The following is a 23,847-nucleotide window of genomic DNA, read 5'->3' as shown; positions in this document are numbered from 1 at the left end:
ACTACTAAGGCATAGCTTCTGAGATTTTAATATAGTAGCCCTGTGATGATAACTGAACATAGATATAGATAGATAGATAGATAGGTAGATAGATAGATAGATAGATAGATAGATAGATAGATAGATAGATAGATAGATAGATAGATAGATAGACAGATAGATATATAGATAGCTTTGAAGAGTTATCCAAGTAGTTCTGTTGCTTATCCTTTACTGTATAGAACATGTAGTGGACATGTGCCATTGAATCTGACTAACATCCCAACATATCTTTTAACAATCTGGTTACATTTTGTTAGTTTCCCATATAATGAGTCCTACCTTTACAAACTAGGACTTAAAATTACAATACAGCAACAAACAGACATATATTTCCCAGTTGCTTTTGCAAACACATAGAAAATTACAATACAGCAACAAACAGACATATATTTCCCAGGTGCTTTTGCAAACACATAGACTAAGTCCCACTAATCAGACTCACCCAGCTAAGATTAATGAGGAAATAAACAGCATGTGGAGATATCACAGTTTGGGGCGGGGGGTGGGGAGGTAAGAGCAATTTTTGCATAAGTTCTTTAAAAATTAAAGACCAACTATTTGGCTGAGAAATATAATATCTAGAAAAATTAAGATTATCCAATGACCACTATTATGAAGTATCATTGTTGTCAATTATCATTGTCAAATATATTCAATGAGGGATGAAGGATTGAATTGTTAAAAATGTAGGAATTTAAAATGTAGGTATTCCCCTACATTTGTTATTCACTCACATTAGAAGCTAATAACCTTAGAGATCTAGTATTAGTTTAACCTGAGAGAAATATAAAATCTCTTGATAGCAAGATTTAACAGGAATGTACATCAGACACTCCATAAACCTCAATACTGTTGTTATTTCTTCTCTTCCTTTTTATTTTTGACATGCAAAATGTTCCACATAATTGATGTACACAACTTGATGAGTTTGGAAATAAGTGTAGACTTGTGAAACTATCACCATGATATCTGCCATAAACCTACCCATCCCCTCCAAAAGATTTCTCTCACCCTCTTATTTATTTATACAAAAATTTTAGTTTTTACTTTTAACTTAAAAACACTTAATATAAAATCTACCTTCTTAGCAAATTTTTAAGTAAACAATACAGTGTTTTTAATTGTAGACACTATGTTATACAGTAGATCTCTAGGACTTATTCATTCTGGATAATCAAAACTTTGTACCCTTTGACATATAACCCCCTATTTTCCCCTCCTTTCCAGCCTCTGGCAACCACCATTCTACTCTTTACTTTCATAAGTTTGACTATTTTAGATTTGTAATATAAGTGGTATCAAGTAGTTTTTGTCCTTCTCTTTCTGTCTCATTTTACTTAGCATAATGTCCTCCAGTTTCATCCATGTTGTCACGTATAATAGTGTTTCCTTCTCTTTTAATACTGAATAATATTCTGTTGTGTACATATACCACGTTTTCTTTATCCACTCATCTGTTGATGAACATTTAGGTTGCTTTCATATTTTAGCTATTGTAAATAATGCTGCGAAGAGCATGAAAGCGCAGTGAGCTCTTTGAAATTTTGATTTCATTTCCTCTGGATACATAGCCAGATGTGTGATTGTTGGATCATATGGTAGTTCTATTTTTAATTTTTTGAGGAATCTCCATATTGTTTTCCATAGTGGCTGTACCGATCTATATTTCCACCAAATGTGCACAAGGATTCTCATCTCCACACCTTTGCCAACATTTGTTATCTTTTTTTTTTAATAAAAGCCATCCTAATGGATATGTGGTGCTATCTCATTGTGGTTTTGATATGCATTTCCCTAGTTATTAGTGATGTTTATTACCTTGTTATATATCTGCTGGCATTTTACAAGTCTTCTTTGTAAAAATGGCTACTCAATTTCTTTGTCCATTTTTTTTTTTAATTTGGGTAATTTCTTTTTCTGTTGAATTGCTCTTGACCTTTGTGACATAATAGGACTGTATATCAAATACTCCATGAATCTCACTACTGATGTCTATTTCTTATAGCAAAGACATTCTGCAATTTCCTTCTCTAAAAAAAGAATAAAAACAGAATTTCTTCCAGGTTGCTTGTGAGACTACTGAATACGTTTTTCTTTTTTTAAAATCCTCTTATTTAAACTAATTTATATCAAATTTAGTGTATGCATGTACAATTTTTGAGGTCAAAAGAAACATTAAAATGTGTTCTTTTTAACCAAAGTATAAAATAAAATTGGTAGATGTTGTTCTTTCCAATCATTTGAGATTGAGCCGGTAGATCATAAATATTTTAAACTATTATAAACAAAACAGAGAAATACTCAGAATAATTTTTACTCAAAATCACAAAGCTATCTTCTTTTAAAATTACTTTAGAAGAAACTGTTGAAGGGAATGGAGAGCATCAAAATAAAGTGAATACATAAAGCCAGGACCATTCTTTTTATAAGGATTTAAAAGTTAAAATATTTTGATTCATAAAAAAGAAATTATTTATTATATAAATAGGTTAAAAATAGTGATATTGTGCAGGTACAATATATTATGGATCAAGATTATATACATCTAGATACTGAAAAATATGCCTTATGTTACTGGTCTGCGTTGGCTTAACTAAAACCTAGCAATCATCTCACCTGACTGAAAAACAGATTTTGAAAACATGTAGAGAGGACAGATTCACTGACCTGTATAATCTCCATAATTTTCCGGGTCATATCTGTCTTGACTCTCAGACTTCTCTGAGTAAGAACTAGAAATCAAAAAATTTTTAATTTGCTTAAATTATCCCTTATTCCATACATTCTATTTTCTTTCCATTTTTTCAGCTCTTGGCAAGATGGAAACTGTCTTAATCTGCTAGACTTTTGGCCTAAAATAGATTAGGGCATTTACCTTTTTTCTATACAAACCTGGCTAATCTAGCCACTACCCAAGCTCCAAGGAATTATAGAGCCCTCGCTTATGAAAAATATGTGATAATGTTTTGGAAAATAATACAGAGCTTGTAAAAATGATCGTTGTCACTCTTCTTTCCCAAGTCTTTTCAAATATTGTTAACATAAATGCACTCTTTCCAGATGAATTTGGACTCAGTCACAATTCATACAATACCACATCTCGCACATTGGTACTGGGCTTGAAATCTTTGGCTTAAATCTGTTACAAACATGACTGTGTCACCTTAGGTGTTGGGAGACTATTCTCCCTATCTTCTGGAGAGATTGAAATGTGTAACAAAGGACTTAAGTGGTAATAATAAATTCTTGAAGACAGAGTCAGAGGAAGAGTTAAATTGAATCTTTTGTGAAGATTGATGAATGAAAAATCATAGTTATATATTGCAAGGTAGGAAGGAGTTGTCCAGCTGAGGACAAGTTGAATGAATGCCTAAGGAGATGTGTAATGAGTTCTTCTATAGTATATTGAACACAGGACAAGGAAAAACAAAATTTACAAATATTATTTTTTGATAAATACGAGATATGATCTATGTGAGGAATTTATTATATATATACACATAGGTTTATCTCATGTAATACTCTGAATAACCAGTGTATTATTTGACAGACATCATTTGAGGTCTTGGATGTCAGATAAAAACCAAACAGATAAAAATTCTAATGGTGAAAATCAGTAAACAAGCAAAATCTATTAATATAATATACAATACATGAGAGTTTAATAAGTGCTTTGGAGAAATAATGGAGAAAAAATATAATCGATGCTGGTGTTAGTGGGACATGAAAATTTTTAAAGTGTGCTGTACTGCATTCGTCTATTAGCATGGATGATTAATTTTCATCTCCTATTGTGCATCTCTGTACAATAGCATCTAGAAGGCTAAAAATTACATTTCCCAAACATCCTTGAAACTAAAATTCTGGGTACAAAAAAATGGACCAATTTGATGCATTTGGGTGAGCTTCGTAAGGGAGAAATGAGCTGAAGACCATTTTTCTGCAGAGTCTTTGTTCTTTTCTAAGGAAAAATTATGGCTACGAAGTTCTAGATTTAATCATCAATTTCATCCCTGTGTATCAAGGGTTGTAGTGGAAGCTGAATTCTAAGAGTCATTTCTAAAAGCATAGACTACAGCCTACTTCCTCAGTCTCTCAAAAAATTTTTTCTAAACTTATTTCCATGTATTAAATCATTTTCTGAGTGTGTGTGGGGAAGGGATAAATTGGGAGATTGGGATTGACATATATGCACTACTATATATAAAATAGATAACTAATAAGAACCTGCTGTATAGCACAGGGAACTCTGCTCAACACTCTGTAATGGCCTATATGGGAAAAGAATCTAAAAAAAGAGAAAGAATGGATATGTTTATATGTATAACTGATTCACTTGGTTGTACAGCAGAAACTAAGACAACATTGTAAATCAAATCTACTCTAATAAAATTTTTTTAAAAATCCCTTTCTGTTTAAATATTTAAATCGGTTGTCTTGAGTACTACAGGACATTAACAAAGGCCCCGCTGAGAAGATGACTTGTGATCAAAAACTATGTGGATATGTGGGAAAGAGCTCTCCAAGTAGCTGGAACAACAAGGACCAAGATCCTGAAGTAAGAGCACACCTGACATATTCAACAACCAAGAGAGTCTGAGGGACCAGAGAAAAGTGAGCAAAAAGAAAAAAAAAAAAATTATAAAGGAGATGAATGAAATTGTTCATGAAGAAGAAGGCTAAATATTGACAAGATGTAAGTTCTTCCCAACTTGACCTGTAGATTCAATACAATCCCAATCAAAATCCTAGCAAGTTATTTTATGTATATTAACAAATCAGTTCTAAAGCTTATATAAAGAAGCAAAAGATCCAGTATTGAAGGAGTAGAATAAAGTTAGAGAACTGACACTACTCAACTTCAAGACTTACTATAAAGTTACAGTAATCAAGACAGTATGGTATTGGTGAAAGCGTAGACAAATAGATCAATGGAGCAGAATAGAGAGCACAGAAATAGACCCACATAAATTTATTCCACTGATCTTTGACAAAGAACCAAAATCGATACAATGGAGCAAAGATAGTCTTTTCAATAAATGTAACAACTGGACATGCACATATAAAAAAAAAGACAAAACCAGAATCTAGACACAGACTTTATACTCTCACAAAAATTAACTCTGAATGTACCTAAATGTAAAATGCAAAAGAATAAAACTCCTAACAGGAGAAAACCTACATGGTCTTAGGTATGGTGATGACTTGTTAGATACACCACAGATACAATCCATGAAAAAATTAATTGATAAGCTGGACTTTATTAAAATCAAAAACAGCTCTGAGAAAGGCAATGTCAAGAAAATGAGAAGACAAGCCACAAACTGGGAGAATATATGCAAAGATACAACTGATAATGGACAGTTATCTAAAATATATGAAACTCTTAAAACTCATCAATAAGAAAATACACGACCAAATTAAAAGAAATGGGCCAAAGACCTTAACAAACAGCTCATCAAAGGAGATATATAGGTGAAAAATAAACAAATGAAAAGATGTTCCACATCATATGTCATCAGGAAAATGTAAATTAAAACAACAATGAAGTACCAGCACACACCTATTAGAATGGCAAAATCTGGAACACTGACAAAATCAACTACTGATGAGGATGTGAAACAAGAACCCTCATTCACTGCTAGTGAGAATACAAAATGGTATAGCCACTATCAGTTTCTTACAAAATAAAACATACTCTTACCATAACCTCCAGCAATCCCACTCTTTGATATTTACCCAAATGAGCTGAAAACTTATGTCCATACAAAAATTTGCACATGGATGTTTATAGCTGCTTCATTCATAATTGCCAAAACTTGGAAGCAACCTAGACGCCCTTCAGTAGACTAATAGATAAATAAACTGGGATACATTCAGACAATGGAATATTATTCAGTGATAAAGAACTATTAAACCATTAAGAAGAAACTTAAATGCATATTATGAAGTGAAATACATCAGTCTTAGAAAGCTAAAAACTTTAATTCCAACCGTATGACATTCTGGAAAAAGCAAAACTGGAAAAGACAGTAAAAAACTGGAAAAGTCAGTAAAAATCTCAGTGGTTGCCAGGGATTGTGGGTTGAGCGCTAAATAGGGAGAACACAGAGAATATTTAAGGCAGTGAAAATACTCTATATAATACCATAGCGATTAATATGTGTCATTATGCATTTGTCCAAATGCACAGAATATACAACATTAAGAGTAAAACCTAAGGTAAACTTTGGATTTTGAATGATTATGATAAGTCGATATAGGTTCATCAATTGTAATATATGTAAAACTCTGATATGGGATGTTGATATTGGAGAAGGCCATCTGGGAGCATGGAGTACATTGAAAATCTTTGTAACTTTCCCTCAAATTTGCTACTTATGACCTCTCAAGGCCACATTAATAGTGTTTGCTTTTACTTGAGTGAAATGGTAAGCCATTGAAAGGATCTGAGCACAGAACTGTCGTGATCTTTTATATTAATAAGAATGCCTCGGTATCACTGCTGTGTTGAGGAAAGACTAATGGAAGACAAATGTGGGAGTAGGAAACTAGTGTGAAAGCTATTACTGGCATCCAAATGAGCAACAAAGGTAGCTTGGGCCAAAGTAATGGCAATGGGTTAGTGAGAAGTAAACAGATTCTGAACCAAAAATTGGTAAGATTAAGTGTTGTGAAACTAAGTCAAGGAGGGCTCCAAAATTTTGGCTTGAGTAGTTGGGAGGAAGGAGTTTCTATCTACTGATTTGGGGAACAATATAGACAAAAGAGGTTTGTGGGATAAGATCAGAGAAGCAGCATACTGGACATGCACTCTGGCACCTCCATTTTTTGTGCCAAACCGATTGCTTACAAGCTGCATAAACTTGGGTGATTTATTCAACTTCTTTAAATCTCTATTTCTTCATTTATAATAGCAATGACTTCATAGCCTTATTATAAGGGATAAGTCAACTAATATATGTAACATTATTAGAGTATTTTCTGGTACATAGTAAGCATTATATAGATGACAATTGTTACTGTTATCAGGTGCTAGGCTTTGGGTATTTAAAATCTGAGATGTCTATTACACATACAATTGGAGATATTTAGTAAGAAATTGGACAATCAAATTTAAAGTTCATGGGAAAGGTCAATGATAGATATAAAGTTGAGAATCAATAATTGGAGGTTACAAAGTTAAGAATTTCCACCTTCAAAGAGCATCTAATCAAATGCATGCAACTTTGTACATACTGAAGTTTCACAAATACCATCTAGTCGTATATTTAAAGGCATGAAACTAGAGGAAATAGCCAAAGAAACAATGGTATATAGAAAGACAAGTGGTTCAAATACAGATTCCTATAGCACTACAATGTTAATTCAGTCAAGTTGGAAAGAAACCTCAAAGGAAACAGAATGAAGATCATTTGCCAATGAAATAGAAAAAAAATGAAGAAAGTTAAGTGTACTAGAAGCCACGTGAAGAAAGCATTTCAAGGATGAGAGAGTGTTCAACTATGCAAGTGGGGCTGAAAAGTCAAATTAGATTGGTGTCATTAAGTAGAACAATTTTGGTTGAATGTGCGAAAATGAAACCTAATTGGCATAGGTTCAAGAAAGAATGGAAGAAGATAAAATGGGGACAATCACTTTAAAATTTTTTGCCATAAAATAGATAGGATGGTAGCTCATGGGGGACTTGGTGCCAAGACAGAAGTTCTATTTTGTGTTGTTTGTTTAACAAGGGAGAAATTATAGCATATTTTCGTGCATATAAAAAACAAGGAGAAGATGAAAAAAAGAATTTCTAAAGGCTGAATCCAAAATGAGTGACTGAAGGTGGGCTTTAGTTCACTGAAGGCAGGATTAGCACTAGTTAAGAAAATGAATGGAGCACTGCTGACCATAAAAGGGGCAGAGATGTAGGTAAGTTGTTAAATGTGTCCTAGGAACATCGGCAAGTTTTCTTCTGACTGCTTCAGTGAATTATGATGCCAATTCACTACATGTGAGAAAGAATGAGGAAGTACAGGAAGTCTGAATGAAGATTGAACATCATGAAACAATGATGGGAAAGTGGGAAAGAGAAAGGCAGGGAAATCCTGTATCATTGCTGGACATCCCACGGTCATTCGTGATTCCGTATTTAGTGGAGCCTGGTCCGTGTGTTTGTGCTTTTTTTCTCCAAACATCTTCATCTCCATGGTTGCTGATGCAGAATAGGAAAGAGTTTGGTTTGATCAGGATTATGACTTTGCTAAGTGAAAATGCCAAAACAAGATGGGAGCAAAGAATTGAGTGAATGCTCACAGTAATTATTTAATATGAAATCCATGAAAGGTAAAGCTAAAGAAGAAAGCTAAAGAGGACATGGCATAGTTAAAAAGTGGTTATATCAATTGATGTGACATTTTTGAGCAGAGGATTGTGGATTGAGGTTCTGAGGGAGTGAGGTAAAAAAGAGTTCATCTCAATGCTACAATCAGTATTCAGATATACTAGTGAGGAAGAGGAGTTCCAATAGCGTATTTTATTTTCTGAAAATTGGTTAAACACAAGCAGCCTGCCCAGCATCTAGTGTATAGCCCAATTCTAAGCACGCATTAGGGCTTTAGACAGATGTACTGATTCAGGGTTCTGAATAGAAGGGGGTCACACTACAACATTTTTTCATTCATATGAAATAATTTTTTTGTTGTTTTATAGAAAATCATCATGATAGAATATATTTTGGATAAATTTAATGATATTTTCATATTAGATATTAATTGTTGACCTAGCCCTTTATACTGATCGGAAGTACAGACAGGTGAATTGAAGTTACATTATAGTAACAGATATACATCTTGGATACAAGACTAGAGAAAAGAAAAAAAAAAGTACTTAAAAAAAACCTTACTTCCTCCTGAGGTATTTGACTTTTGGAGTTTGAGTAATAATTAATTTACATAATACGGATTAGATGATCACAACAAGCTTCAATTAAGTAATAAGAGAAGTGAAACTTTCAAACTAAGATTGAATCTTATATTTCTAGCCTGCCATCTTTCATAATATTAAACACCAAGAGGAACCAGTATAATATCAACATTTCTACAGGAACCCCATGAGGCATACTCATCACCATGACTAGAGGAACACCTTCTTGGACTTACAGCCCAGAGCCCACTTCTAACCTTTGACCTTCATAGGGACTCTGATCAAGGTATGAGCAAATTGTATCACATTGGCAAAAAGGACTAAAACACAGGCATGGAATTGGACCCAGGTTGGTGTGTCTCCAGCTCAGATGTTTGCTCACATGGCAATGGTCAATGAGCAAAGAAACCTAGCAGCACAGTGATGCCCATGAAATTGGCAGACTTTTCCAGCTTGGTGGAGATGGAAATGGAAGATATGGTGGAGGCTGAGGCAGTCTGGGAGCAACTCAGTCTGGAAACAAGCTGCACGTGCTTCTCCACCTGCGCAGGGCTCATGGAGGTGCAGTAGCTGCCCATGATGGACCAGGCCACCTCCCTGATGAGCACTGGCTTCTGTTCCAGCATGAAGACACTGCATGGCAGTGGTCCAGCTTCCACAGACACTTGAGCAGCTGTAACCACTGCTTCTGCTCTGTGTGGGTGCCCAGTCATCTGCAGCAACTTTTTCTGAGCCTCATTAGCCTAAATTTGCTGGAGAAAGGCCTGGGACACACCTTTCAGGGGTCTCATGGCAGGATGGCTGGTAGTGCCAGGTTAATGCTGGGCTCAGCAGTGCTCAGGGCTTCATCATTCAAGATCTCCTTCATCCTGGGCATCATTCTGAGGGCACAAGCCAGCAGTGGTGAGCTTCTCTGTTGTGGATGGCTTGTGCAACTCTGCCTCTGTGTGGGGGCCAGTAGATCAGCTGGTCCTTGGGCTGCTTCTCAAGACATCCACAAGATTTTGGCTTAAGACATGCAGTCACTGAAGGAGAGGCAAACCCTGAGTCACTCCATCAACTTCCTGGTCAGAGAGCAGTTGGATAGAATGAATGCTGTTAACCCTACCTCTGATGTTCATAAACTTGGGAATGTTGAACTCCTGGCATAATGTTGCATTTCTCTATCTATCTATCTACCTCCCTGTCTATTTATCTATCATCTATCTATTTATCTATCTATCTATCTATCTATCTATCTATCTATCATCTATCTATCTATCTATCTATCTATCAGCTATCTATCTAATCTAATCTAATCTGTCTACCAAGCTATCTATTTGATCAGGCAAGGATGATTTTCTTCAAGCTTACTGCAGTTGGAGAAAGAGACCAAAATTCAGTCTGAGCTCAACTCTGCTGAAACAATGGGTAGGAGAGTTTTGGGTTTTTTAAAGTTTTTCTTTATTATATTTTAAAAAAATTTATTGGAGTATAGTTGATTTACAATATTGTGTTAGTTTCTGCTGTACAGCAAAGTGAATCAATTATACATATATATCTATCAACTCTTTTTTAGATTCTTTTCCTATCTAGGTCATTACAAAGTATTGAGTAGAGTTCCCTGTCCTTATTAGTTATCTGTTTTATATATAGTAGTGTGTATATGACGGTTTCAATCTCCCAATTTATCCCTCCCCCCCTTCCCCCCTGGTAACCATAAGATTGTTTTCTACATCTTTGACTCTATTTCTGTTTTGTAGATAAGTTAATTTGTACCATTTTTTTAGATCCCATATATAAATGATATACAATATTTGTCCTTCTCTGTCTGACTTACTTCATTCAGCATGAAAATCTCTAGGTCCATCCATGTTGCTGAAAGTTTTGAATAGCTGGGATGGGGTGGGGTGAGGAAATCTGAAACCTTCTGTTTATGCTAATGAGACTTACCCAGAGGAAAAACAAACTCTTATCTTCATGACAGGAAGCAGTTTTACAACTTGGAGTAGAGTGCTCACCATGTTACACTCCTAACCGCCAGCCCCCGCCCCCCACAGAAACCTAGCAATAGGGGCACTATCTTCCTTGATGATTACATTTCAAAGGTATGGCTCCCAAGTCCTTGACAAAGACTTCCCTGGGTGGTAAAACTGGCCCCAGGCTTTTAGAAGACTTACATCTTAAAGAGGCAAAGAAAGAATTTACAATTATGAGTTTTCTAGAGTAATTCTCTCAGAAGAGGGAGGGTGGGACCTACAGTCAGGAAAAAGTTTGTCTAAAACTTAGTAGAACTGAAGAAAACTTTAAGGCTGAAGTTGTGTTGGTATATACATATTCAGAAAGCATGGAAGAGTTAATTATAAGATTCGTTCTTAAACATATGTTGTATTAATTTTGTGGATTATTTTGCTTCTAGAAGCTTTCATAATTAATGCACATGGGGGAAAAAAGTATTTGGGGGGGAATCCAAGAGAAACATTACTAGGATTTATTTTAGTGATCCTTGTTCAAAAAGGTAATGCGTCAGAGTAAAAAGAAGCAAAACAAACAAAAGCTAGTTTAGATACAGATGGACCCAAATCCTATACAAAATGTACTATTTGCCAACATTAAGCAAGGTGAGTTAATTTTCCACCAAAATTAGTTATTATTATTGAACTTTTTTGTTTTTAGATTATCCAATCTTGTTTAAAGAAAAGAAAACTTATGGAGGAGATGAAATTTATAGGAAATGTTAAGCATAGACAGTAAATAAATCTAGTAGCTTTTAATAAACCTAACTCATAGGATATATTAAAAAGTATAGATAACAAAAAATCGAGTAGCTTGTGAGAAACCTAAATAATAAATGAGTTAGTCATTGGCAAGACATCCTAAAGAGAAAATAAAATTATGATGGGACAAACAAATGTGTAACTTTTAGAAAGAAAACAATGGAATGAATAATGTTCTCTCATGATAGTTCTGAGATACTAGCTATGTTTTTCTTAAATAAGTCACCTATTGATGACACCCAGTACAGTTTAATTGTGGATCCATATGTACTCTGTTCAGACAATGCAGAAAAAACCCATAACTCTTTAGCAGCTAACTAGGGAGGTATGTCTGTAGTCACCTCTTTCCCATACAGTGCTTTCTATCTGTGAACCCCCATGCTCAAACCTCAACCTTAATCTTACTAACTGCTTCATCAACAGGGAAGGTTGAGATATGGTAGAAATAAACAAAGTACCTAAGAACTTTGCATGACCTTGGATTCAGGTCTACATACTTGGACCCTATATTAAGTATATTAGCATATATCATTCATTTTCCCTGTTTCCTCATTAGCTGTTTTACGTTGAATTAATTAACCATATAATTTGAGTATCTTAATTTGGCCCATAAATCTGTTCTGTTCCTCTGGGATAGCTTGTGTGGAGGACACCAGTGCATCAAAGTCATTTTCCACATGACAGTTGTACATAAAATGCCTAGCACAAGAGATGGGCCTATAGTTGCTATTCAAGGGATGCTCACTATCCCTTATGATAATTTTCAGGCTTGACATCTACTGTCATATTCTTATCTAGATCAGTGGTTCTTAAAAAGGGGCAATTTTGCCCTCCAAGGCATACGTGACAGTGTCTGGAGATACTTTTGTTTGTCACTACAAAGGGGATCCTAGTGGGATCTGGTGGGTAGAGATCAGGGATGCTGTTAAACATCCCATGATGCACAGTATAATTTCCCAACACAAGGAATTATCAAGTCCAAATGCCAATATTGGTGTGGTTGAGAAACCCCCACCTGGAATGATCATGCTCCCCCATCTTCATTGAAAATTTTGAGATCAATCAGGATGTAGAAATTTATACTTTAGCTAATACATTTTACCTCAATGTATTTATTTCAAAATAATTTTGAAACAATCTGCCTTATGCAATTACCTCGGCAACTATCTAAGATACTAAGGTACTAAATGATTACTATGGTGGAACTACATTACACAGATTTAAATTCAACACTGAATATTATGAAAAATACAAAAAAACAAAAAACAAAAAACCCAAAAAACCTGATCAGTCCTCTGCTCTCAACCTTTTCTCAAATACTATTAGATATGGCTCAGAAAAATTGTCTCTATTAGTAATACTTTGAAAATATTATCATAAAGAAGTATTTCTTAAGAGCTAGAGGCATTGAGGGCTCTGGTAAAGACAGAGATCTTCCATTGCTAAGAACAAGAAAGATAGCAGTCTGTCTGTATTATACTAATTGGTCAAAGATAGTCTAAAAGTCAAGATTTAGCAGGAAATAAAAAATAATTGCCAGATTTAATTCAGCTACAGATAAGATTTTTTATCTTTATTACCAAGTTTATCTTACCAATAGCTAAAGGTAAAGAGTAGCATGAGAGGAAAAAAAAAATTAATTGTTCACTTGATATTATAATAGGATTACACAGTTTTAAAGGGATGGTGTCTCAGCATTTTTTCCATTTGTTATTTCACACTTTATTTTCCCACTCCTTTCATTAAGTTTATATTTTATATTTAGAAAAACGCACATCCTTTAGAAATGTAGTGTGTTGTGTGTATTTGTGAGATGGGAGGCAAAATTTTTAAGAAGTTTGGGTTCTCAGAGAGAGCAGATGAAGAGATAATTGAATATGTAACGTAGGACTGAAGGTCTGCTGTCCAGTTTCTTTTCTGTGGAAACCTGCCCTGGTCAGCACACAGAACAGATTAATCCATCCACCTGTCTATCATCTGGACAGGCAGAGGCTGTATGCTATGTGAACAGGGTTGAATAGAAGATGAGTTTGTGCAGGGCAAGTGGGTGAAGTGATTCACAAGCTGTCTCCTTCTGGCAAATACTTTATACAGATTTCCCAACAGTTCAGCTATTCTCCATCCTCATCAGACTAGGTAGAATACAAAACAAAATAAAAAACAATTTAGTAAAGACAATGTTTTCTAATATTCTAAAATAATGAGTAGAGCCATGATCATAATGCTGCCTAAGAAGTGTTAGAGAATTAGTATTTATAAAATTGTTTATACTTCAGCTATAAGATAAGGAAGGTTCAGACAGATAAATGTTATCTTAGTCCCTCCTCTGACAAATAGCACCATATCCTTGCTCGGTTTCCTATTAAGGCAAGAGCCTATTCCCACTGCATTATGCTACCTTTACTCTTTGTGGTGGTTTCATTCCCAACCCAGTTCATGCCACACCTCACTTCATTTCAATGCCCTCTTCTTTCAATCATATCTTACCAATTCTTTAAGATTTAACTCAAGCTGTATTGATAGCTACAGTACAGCTTAGCCTAGAGGGATGTCTCCTTTTCTGAACTATCAAAGGGCATTGGTTTGAACCATTCACATTGTTAAGATTTTAAACAAATTATATATTTTTCTTTCATACTAGATTGCATACTTCCTAGCATGAGCCAGACCGCACACCATAAAATGTTCAATTGCTCTATTTCTGATATTACATATTCTCTGTAGAATAATCCTACACACAGTTCTCCAAGATTGTTGTGTGTATTAATTGAGACTAATATATATGAATGTACCTGGCCTGATGTTTGCTACAAAGTGCATGAGAACACAAGAAATATTCATGTGTATAAATACATGAAACAGATGGAAGAGAGAGTGCAAGAAGAAAATGCCATGAGGCAGATGGAGAAATTTCTTGGTAGATTTGGAAAGACACAGAGAGAGAGAGAGAGATGGAGATAGAAAGAGAGAAAGAGAGAGGAGAGAAACTTATCCCACCATCCAAAAGGGAAATACTTTAGTCCCTTTAACCTGAAAATGAGAAAAGAAGCAGAAAGTAACTATTCTCCCTAGGCAAAAAGAGATTTTCTAAGTTGTTTTCTCCTTTAAAAGGAAAGGGGAGAACTGGTGGGGTCTATTGCTCCTGTGGGGAGAGTGGGGAAAGAAGAGATTTTCTTCCAGCACAGAGCATGGAGAAACTGCATCAAGTAAATGAAATGCCAAGATGGCACAACAGTGGCAGGGGATTTCAGTGAAGACCCAGGAGAGAAAGTGGCCACATGGGGAACAGTGGTATTGTAGACTTAACGTGACTCAAATGGTGATTTCAGTCATTAACTGTGCTGACCACTAAAGAAAAAGTTGGGGAGTCTGCCAAAATTCTCATGGAGAAAAATAATGGAACTCAGAGTATCTTAGGGTTCAGTGATTATTTTTATATATGTTTGGTCAAATAATACATTGTTGAGGGATGACTCACATCCCATTAACTGTCCATCCCCAGGCTGACTGCCAAGAAACATCTATACTATATGGAAGCTAGAGTTAAACAATAATAATTATATCTAATTTTTCATACTCATATCTGAATTGCTTGAAAGTTTTTAATGTATTCTTGTGCTTACCCTTATTTCTTACCCATCTTTTTTTGAATCTTCATATCAATATTTAAAGTGATTTTGTGGGGCTTCCCTGGTGGTGCAGTGGTTAAGAATCCACCTGCCAATGCAGGGACACGGGTTCGAGCCCTGGTCCGAGAAGATCCCACATGCCATGGAGCAACTAAGACTGTGCACCACAACTACTGAACCTGTGCTCTAGTGCCCATGAGCCACAACTACTGAGCCTGCGTGCCTAGAGCCCATGCTCCGCAACAAGAGAAGCCACTGCAATGAGAAGCCCGTGCACAGCAACGAAGAATAGCCTCCACTCGCCATAACTATAGAAAGTCCACGCTCAGCAACAAAAGATCCAACGCAGCCAAAAATAAATAAAAATAAATAAATTTATTTAAAAAAATAAAGTGATTTTGTGCAAAAGACAGTGAGCTTCATTACAGTCTTCATCCATTTCCATTAGTCTTGATTATTAGTTAACATCAGTAACTGTGCTCCTTTCATGTTTTCTGCTGTAGTGGTACTTGGAAAAATTTAACTATTGTGCAGAAGTATTGATAGTTATAAGGACGTGTGAAAGCATCATCAAGTATATTTTCCAACTCTCAATTAAGATTATAAGTCTACTCTGGCAATCTGGAAAGCTAAGAATCTATGGAAAAGTCATATGATGATCATTTCCTGGTTTCCTACACCAGGAAAAAGTCATATTTCCTGGTTTAGGAAATATTAGGTTATATATTGAAATTTTTTGAAGGTATATATGGTGCCATACTCATATTTGAATCTCCTCTTCAATACAAATCTGGACCAACATATATAAATTCTCAATAAATATTTGCTAAGTTGGATGGAATTCAAGCATTGAATCTAACTGTAACTAGAAAATATTACACTAGGAGGTTTGCTCCCAGTAGATGTTTGGAATCAAGTCAGAACCCTTGAGTCTGGTTTTACCCGGGCTTATCCTGGGCATATACCAAATAGTAATTATTTTCTGTGTAGAACTGCAGAGAGAGGCATGGGGAAAAGTAAAGATGGGCATGTCAAAATCTTGAATGCCCCCCCTTTCCTCCCTCTCCACCTTTCAATCCCTAAATTAGACATACTTGGTATGCCAAAAACATTGTTAAAATGAACACTATTACAGAGATAAGGAAACTGAGTTGCTAGCTAAGTGACCCACTTACACATTAGCTAGTGTAGTATCATTGTATTAATGCAGATTTTTGTAATTTGTTTGATAAAATTATGAAAAAAACCAGATTAAGTCTGAATGGTAAGGATATATTTGTTATAGAGTAATTGGGAAGAGATTAAGATCCTAAGAAGGCAAACATGTTTTTTGGATTTATGGCAGTTATCTATTGCTACATTACTAACTGTCTCAAAGTGCAGTGGTTGACTGGGCTTGGAAGAGTTCATCCAGTGAGTCTCTTTTGGTTTCAGTCAAATGGCAGCTGAGGCTGGAGTCATCTGGAGGTTCCATTGGGCCACTTGGATACTGGGCAACTGGGCCTCTCTTCCCTTCTATGTAGCATCAAAGCCTCTCCATGTATGTATAGTAGCTGAACTATTTACATGGTAACTCAGAGATTCCAAGAGCACAAAAATGGAAGTGTCCAGGCTTTTAAGCTTTATAAGCAAAACTGACACAGTGCTTGATCACCACCTTCTACTGATTAAAACAAAGTCATAGGATCGTGCAACATTCATCATGGAAGAGGATTATGCAATTGGATGAGTGCCACCATTCATTTGGTGGGTGGTTCATTGGGGGCCATAACTAGCTACTGTAGTAATCATTCAATACTCCTTTAATTGAGTAGCTACAGGAGGGAATGGGCAATATGTTGAAAGGAGAAAAAGAAACAACATAGGGTTTAAACAGTGAGACAATTAGCTACACATATGTGATTACTTTCCCTGCACAGATTCCATTCCCCTTGCAGTTCAGTGTATTATAATTTTCATGAAAATCATGTGTTCCATGCCAAAGCACTTTTTCCATTGACTTCTCCCTGGTAATTGTTTTCATGGAAATATTAATGTCTAGTATATTCCCTTTTTCTGAGTCCTGAAACAAACATGATAGGATAGCATTGATATTGTCACTCTATATGGTGTACTGCTGACCCTAAAATACATGGAAGTTATGTTGAGGACATGTATTCCTATACAGAGTCCACCAAAGAGAAGTCACATTCTTAGACTATATTCATAGCCTATATACAACAGATAGCACCTAAATAGAACTGATTTTCATAGACATGTAAAGAATCAGATTAGGTTTTTCTTCCATGGCCGAGTAGACAGCATTTTCAAAGGGAATTGAGAAGCAACATGAAGTGATACATGAGACACTCATAATAAATGTGGTACAGATAGGATTTGTGGACTTGATAAAGGTTAAGCAAAATCACGCAAGAATACAGAAAATGCATACCCTCTTTCCTGTCTGGAATTATTACTTTTTTTTGAGAGCAATATTCCTACATACGTGTGCTACTCCAGGAAGGCACAAGAGAGAGTAGTAGAGATGGCAATTTGGCAAATATTGACATTGGTGATGGAACTTTCAGTTTCTTTAAAAAAAATTCCTCTCCCCTGTTTTGAGGGTAGTGTGTGTGTGTGTGTGTGTGTGTGTGTAAATGTTGGTGTATATTTAGCTGCATATGAAAGTAAACTGAAAAGGTAGGAGGTTGTGTTTCCTCCATTTAGATGGACCCTTTCTGAATTCCCTGCCTTTCAATCCCATGCCTTTCTCTAACCTCTGCTGAAACAAGTCTGCTGTGCCTCTCTGGTTCACTTTCTCTAGAGAATTTACTTCTGGTCTTTGGCTGGGAAGTTGCAAAATGAGTTGAGTGCGTGGGGAGGGCATAAAAATTGTTGGCTGCATAAGATAGAAGAGCAGCAGATCAGGGTTTTTCCACAGCTTACTTGACTTTCCCACTGTTCAGAATACAAAGTTTCAACTGATCTTTCTGCTTTTAAACTAGTATCTTCCCTCTGCCATCTCTGGGGCCTGGTTTGCATAAAAGCTGAGCTTCTAAAGAGGTCTTGTGGGGCGATTTGACAGAGTCCATGCTGTTTCCTTCCTCTTCAGTCAGTTAAATTATACCTTTCTTCACATTCTTAAGTCAGTTATCATTCTTGTATTTGAATTACTTATTTTAAAAAAATACAAAGTGTTTGGTCTGATGTGATTATTGCTATTGATGTCTAATGCCTTTTTCATCTTTAAGTACCTTTTCAGTGGGTTTTAGAAAGGATAAATGATCAATATTCATGTTCAAGTGAGAGGTTTTAGCTGTTATTGTTCTTTTTTGCTCTATGCTCTTGAGATTTTTTAGTAAATTTGACCAGTTAACTATAGTAAACCAAAATAATAATAATAATAATAATAATAATCACTTGATTTTCCTGGTTGAACATTCATTCAAACTTCTTTGGTAGGTTTCTTCTGAAAGTGTTTACAGTTATTTTTTCTTCTATAATATCTTTTATAAACAAGTAGGTTATTAGAAAAATAATCCAATATTGATCACTATTCAGTATTTTTTATTTAATATAAAAAACTACCAAGAGCAATGTAAGAATTTTCTCATAATATTTTTATCACTCACTATCTTTTAATTAAATGAAAAGTGGAATGCTGACCTAGAAACTAGTTTAATAATACTCTAAAAACGAATACTCTAAAAATACTACCAAATAATTGGTGCTGGGAAATTATCTGATAATTCTTAACCTCTGTTCTCTTATATTTATTTCAGTTCTCAGATTAGTTCTGTATTATTTGCCATATCATGTGGTTTTAAATTATGCTATTTTTGCTGATTACAGAAAATTTTGCTTCAGAAGTCATCATATGAACAGCTAAGAATTGTTCCAGTATCATAAGAAAAAAAGTAGCTTAATATCAGTTAACAAAAATTGAAAATTATTTGGATGAGATACTTACTTGTATTAAAATGAACATTACCAAATATTTTTATATAATAGTTCACTTTATTTACCTATTTAATATGTAGTTCTTCTAACAACAAAACACTGACCACGAAAATACTGTAGGATCCATTTGAGGGATTTTTATGGACAAAGTAAGTGAAAATTATGTGGGTCCAGGTACTTGAGTTATTTCAAAACTTTCTCTCCACCCCAAGGAATTGCGAACCTGGCTCACATGCACTTAAATTGCTCACACATAATTGAAAAAGTATAATTGCCTTTGTATTAGGCCAGAACTTATTAATTTTTATAGTAAAATATCACTATTGTCTTTTCTCTACTCTTTTAAGTCAAAATCTACTTTGAATTTGATTCTTTGGAAATAAATAGTAGACGTTAAAATAAGAAATCATCTGTATCAGAACCAGAAATGATGAATTATATCAAAAGTTAAAATATAGTATAGAGATAAGTGGCAATAAAATTCAACATGCAAGACTTGTACCGTGATAAGGAAGGAAATAGAAGGATATAATTCATATACTGTGTAACTCACAGTTTATATAATTCAGTATTTTCAGTAAATTCACAGGATATTCAACCATCACCACAATCAAATGTTATAACATTTTCATTCCCCTTAAGAAATCTTGGGCCACTTAGCAGTCAATCTCCATTTCCTCTCTGCCCCACTTTGACTTCGGTCCTAAGCAACCACTAATATACTTCTCATATCTATAAATTTGCCTATTCTGAGCAAATTTCCAGGGACTTCGAAAGATTTTTTAAAAATTATAATTTTACTGGTTACATTGTTGCTTTGCGGTGGCGAGAGTTAACTGAGATACCTACACTGTCAAGAATGACTTACTCTGTAAGTAAGTCCTGTTCCCTCCGGTTGTTGTGACTCACTTTTATTAAATATTTTGATTCAAATCATGTTATATTTAAAATAATTTCAATACAAAGTTTGAATATGTATTTTAGAAGATAGCAAACAATCATTTTCTTCTGTTATAGACAGGAATGAAAGGCATCCCAAAGATATTCATGATTGCCGGAACCTGTGAGTTCTGTATCTTTCCTGGCGAATTAAGGTTACAGATGAAATTAAGGTTACTGATCAGCTGACCTTAAAATAAGGAGATTATCCCAGGTAATCTGGGTTGGTTCAATGTAATGACAGAAGCCTTAAATGTGGAAAAGGGAGGCAGAAGAGCCTGTGTAGGAGTAATAATGTAGGAGAAAGACTTGAATGGTCCTTGTGGACTTTAAAGATGAAATGAGATCATGAATTAAGGAATGTGAGAAATACCCAGAAACTGTAAAAGGCAAGGAAACAGATTCCCCTCTGGAGCCTCTAAAAAGGAATGAAGCCCTAGTGACATCTTTTTTTTTTTCTTTTTTTTAACATCTTTATTGGAGTATAATTGCTTTACAATGGTGTTAGCTTCTGCTTTATAACAAAGTGAATCAGCTATACATATACTTATATCCCCATATCGCCTCCCTCTTGTGTCTCCCTCCCACCCTCCCTATCCCATCCCTCTAGGTGGTCACAAAGCACTGAGCTGATCTCCCTAGGCTATGCAGCTGCTTCCCACTGGGACAAAGTGAGAGACTGGCCTAGTGACATCTTAATTTTAACATGATGAAACCTATTTTGAACTTCTGAAAGCCAGATCTATGCTACTTTAAGCTACCAGTTTGTGCTAATATGTCACAGCTGCAATAGGAATTTAATATATTTTCCAACTCCTGAAAACACTAGTTCATTTCAGAAAGAAAAAAAAAAACTTACAAAGTCAAAAATCATAAAATAAAATGACCCAAAATCTTTAAATTAAGAGAAACTTTGTTTAACAATTTGATATCTGTAAGATGGATTGAGTTTCAGGGTTGGACAAGTCTTTCATTTTATAAATATAAGTATATATGTATTTATAGCACATAATCCAAAATTACAGCTAATTCTTCTAATAAAACTTTTTATGCATATAGACATATGGGAAAAGCAAAGATCCTAAACATCACATCTTTTGCTGAATTCTTGAAATATTTTCAGAGAATGTTAATTGTCCATGTGCTATAATCTAATAATTGTATGAAACTTCTGACATAAAATGAAAACAATAAAGTTGAATATGTAAGAGAGACAAGAAGTAGCAGGAAGGAAGCTAAAACAAAAGGAAATATTTAATGTACAGTTTAGTTGTTGCACTTGAAACAGAATGTATATTGAACCGGAGAGCTATGGATAAAAATATATTTATTTTAAAAAATCCCAGGAAGTAAACAGTTATTTTAGGGTTATGATTATTTTTCTCACATGAAAATTTGGCATTTTATAAGAAATCCAGAAATACAAATTCAAATTTCAAGAAAAATTATTGTATTCCATGATATTTTGTATTCACCAGATATACGGGTTCTTCAAAAATACATCAGATGTTAATGATTATCTCCAATGAGAGATGACTTTCCTGAATATAAACACAATGTAAGTGTATCAGTCAGAACCACTGAGCATAGCAAAGTGACCTAACGCTGAACAGACAGGCAGATTCTGGGGATAATCAAAACAACCCTGATTCAGATTATGGCTCAGTAATTTACAAAGGTGTTCTTATTAAAATTATTTAATCACTTCCCACTCTAAGGCTTACTCTGGACTTTCTCCTTTGCATATTTACTATGGAATACTGTGATAGAATAAGGTGACAAGCTGAGTAAGAATATAGTATTTTAAATTATATATCAGTTCACATCTTTTCTTCTCCGTTTTGTAGAATATAACCCATTCAGAGCATGGAATTAGGGCTCTAGGACACATTGGTGTTCTTTTAGCAGTTATTTTCATCTCTGGGAATTCTTTTGTTAATAGTCCATTTTCCCTTTTCAGGTAACAACAACAGATGAACACATTCTTATTGAATAGCTCTACTCTCTCTTTGTCATCCATTAATTGTGGAACATTGTTCTAAGTGCGGTTATTACAATTTTTTCCACCTTATTGTCAGAACAGAGATTAAAATAACTTTTTCATTGTTGTTCTTAAACTTCTGTAACCCTTAGTTTTTCTGAGACGTGTGCTTCTCATTTATATTTGTTTTTAGTTATGCTTAGTTCTTATTTCCATCTTTTATACATTTCACTTAAGTTTATAAAAGTTGTAGTTGCTGGAGAGCACCCTGGCCTCTCATCCTAATGCTTTAGGCACCTCCTCTTCTTTTCCAACATAAAAGCAAATTATAATTGCATAACCAGCAATTTTTTTTTGAGAGCTTTGCAACTCTCTTGAGTTACTTTCTTTCTTCCAGTCTCAAAATATGGAATGGCCCAATAGTCTCTCTGGGTCATATTTCTTTCTATTACCTTCATATTTGTCTCTTCCTATTACTTTCTTTCCTAATGACCATAATAAGCATGCAAATTTTCTACAAGCACTTCAAAAACTAATTCAACTGTAAACTTTAATTTTTCTAGATGGTAGTTTTCTCTTTGGCCAATGTATTTTATTTTCCACTTATGATCATCTTGACACTCATTTTGATTCACTTGCCATATTCAAATTATTGTAAAAAAAGGTGTGCTTTTTGCATTGCTTCCTGTTTCCATCTCGGGACTATATATTCTGTAATTAGAGAAGCATAATGATCTATTTTTGTCCCAAAATAAGGCCAGATATAAATATGCATATGGGTCACTTCTACCTTTGTCTACCAGTGGTGCTAGAAGATATTGATAAATCATGTTATTTGAGTCTCACATTGATGTCTTTGTTATCACGCTTTCTTCATATATGTTAGCTAATATTTTTTTTGTATCACTAGTTTATATACTACAGTGTGAAAGGGATCATATGCTAATGCTTTGAATTTGTAGACCACACACACTGTGATGCTGATTTAGTAATTCTGAGGGAGTTCTCAGGGATATTTCTTAGCAGCATCTCAAACAATTATGATGAAGGAGGCTTTAGAGCCACATTGGGAAACTGTGCCCTATAATTTTTAAACAAAGTTACATTATGGATTCCTGACACTAAAACCTGCTCATTTGATTAGACTTCTAAAATGACTTATTTTATACTGTGTTATTTTCTCTCCTGTGATAGTGATTTTTCTTTGTTTGAATTTTTTTTGGCCAGAAAAGTGTGAAAAAAAAAAAAAGGTGGGATGAAAGATGGTATTATAATGAGAATAGGAATGTAAGGTAGCAAATAAATGCCACCTAATGTCAACATTTTCACACCAAATAAATAAGAAGAAAATCAAATCAATATACAATATATTATTTTAGAGCTAAATGCTTTGACATTGTCATCTTTAATCTTTTCAAAAATTTTTTGTCTAGTACAGACCAGTAAAATTTTATCATAGTCAACTGCAGTCATTAACTAACATTGAAATCACTGCCCTTAAAAATGGTAAGTTTATCATACATATTTTGATTTTAATCACACAAGCTAACTTCATTTCCAACTTTTGGATATTTTGCTATTATCTTCCATTATTCTATTTACTGACTTAGTTTCTAATTTCAGTAATCTGTGTTTTCCCTAGTTCCTTTTTTCT

The sequence above is a fragment of the Balaenoptera musculus genome, chromosome 5 (assembly GCF_009873245.2).
Source record: "Balaenoptera musculus isolate JJ_BM4_2016_0621 chromosome 5, mBalMus1.pri.v3, whole genome shotgun sequence".
NCBI lineage: Eukaryota > Metazoa > Chordata > Mammalia > Artiodactyla > Balaenopteridae > Balaenoptera > Balaenoptera musculus.
Note: the sequence above shows the minus strand (reverse complement) of the source record.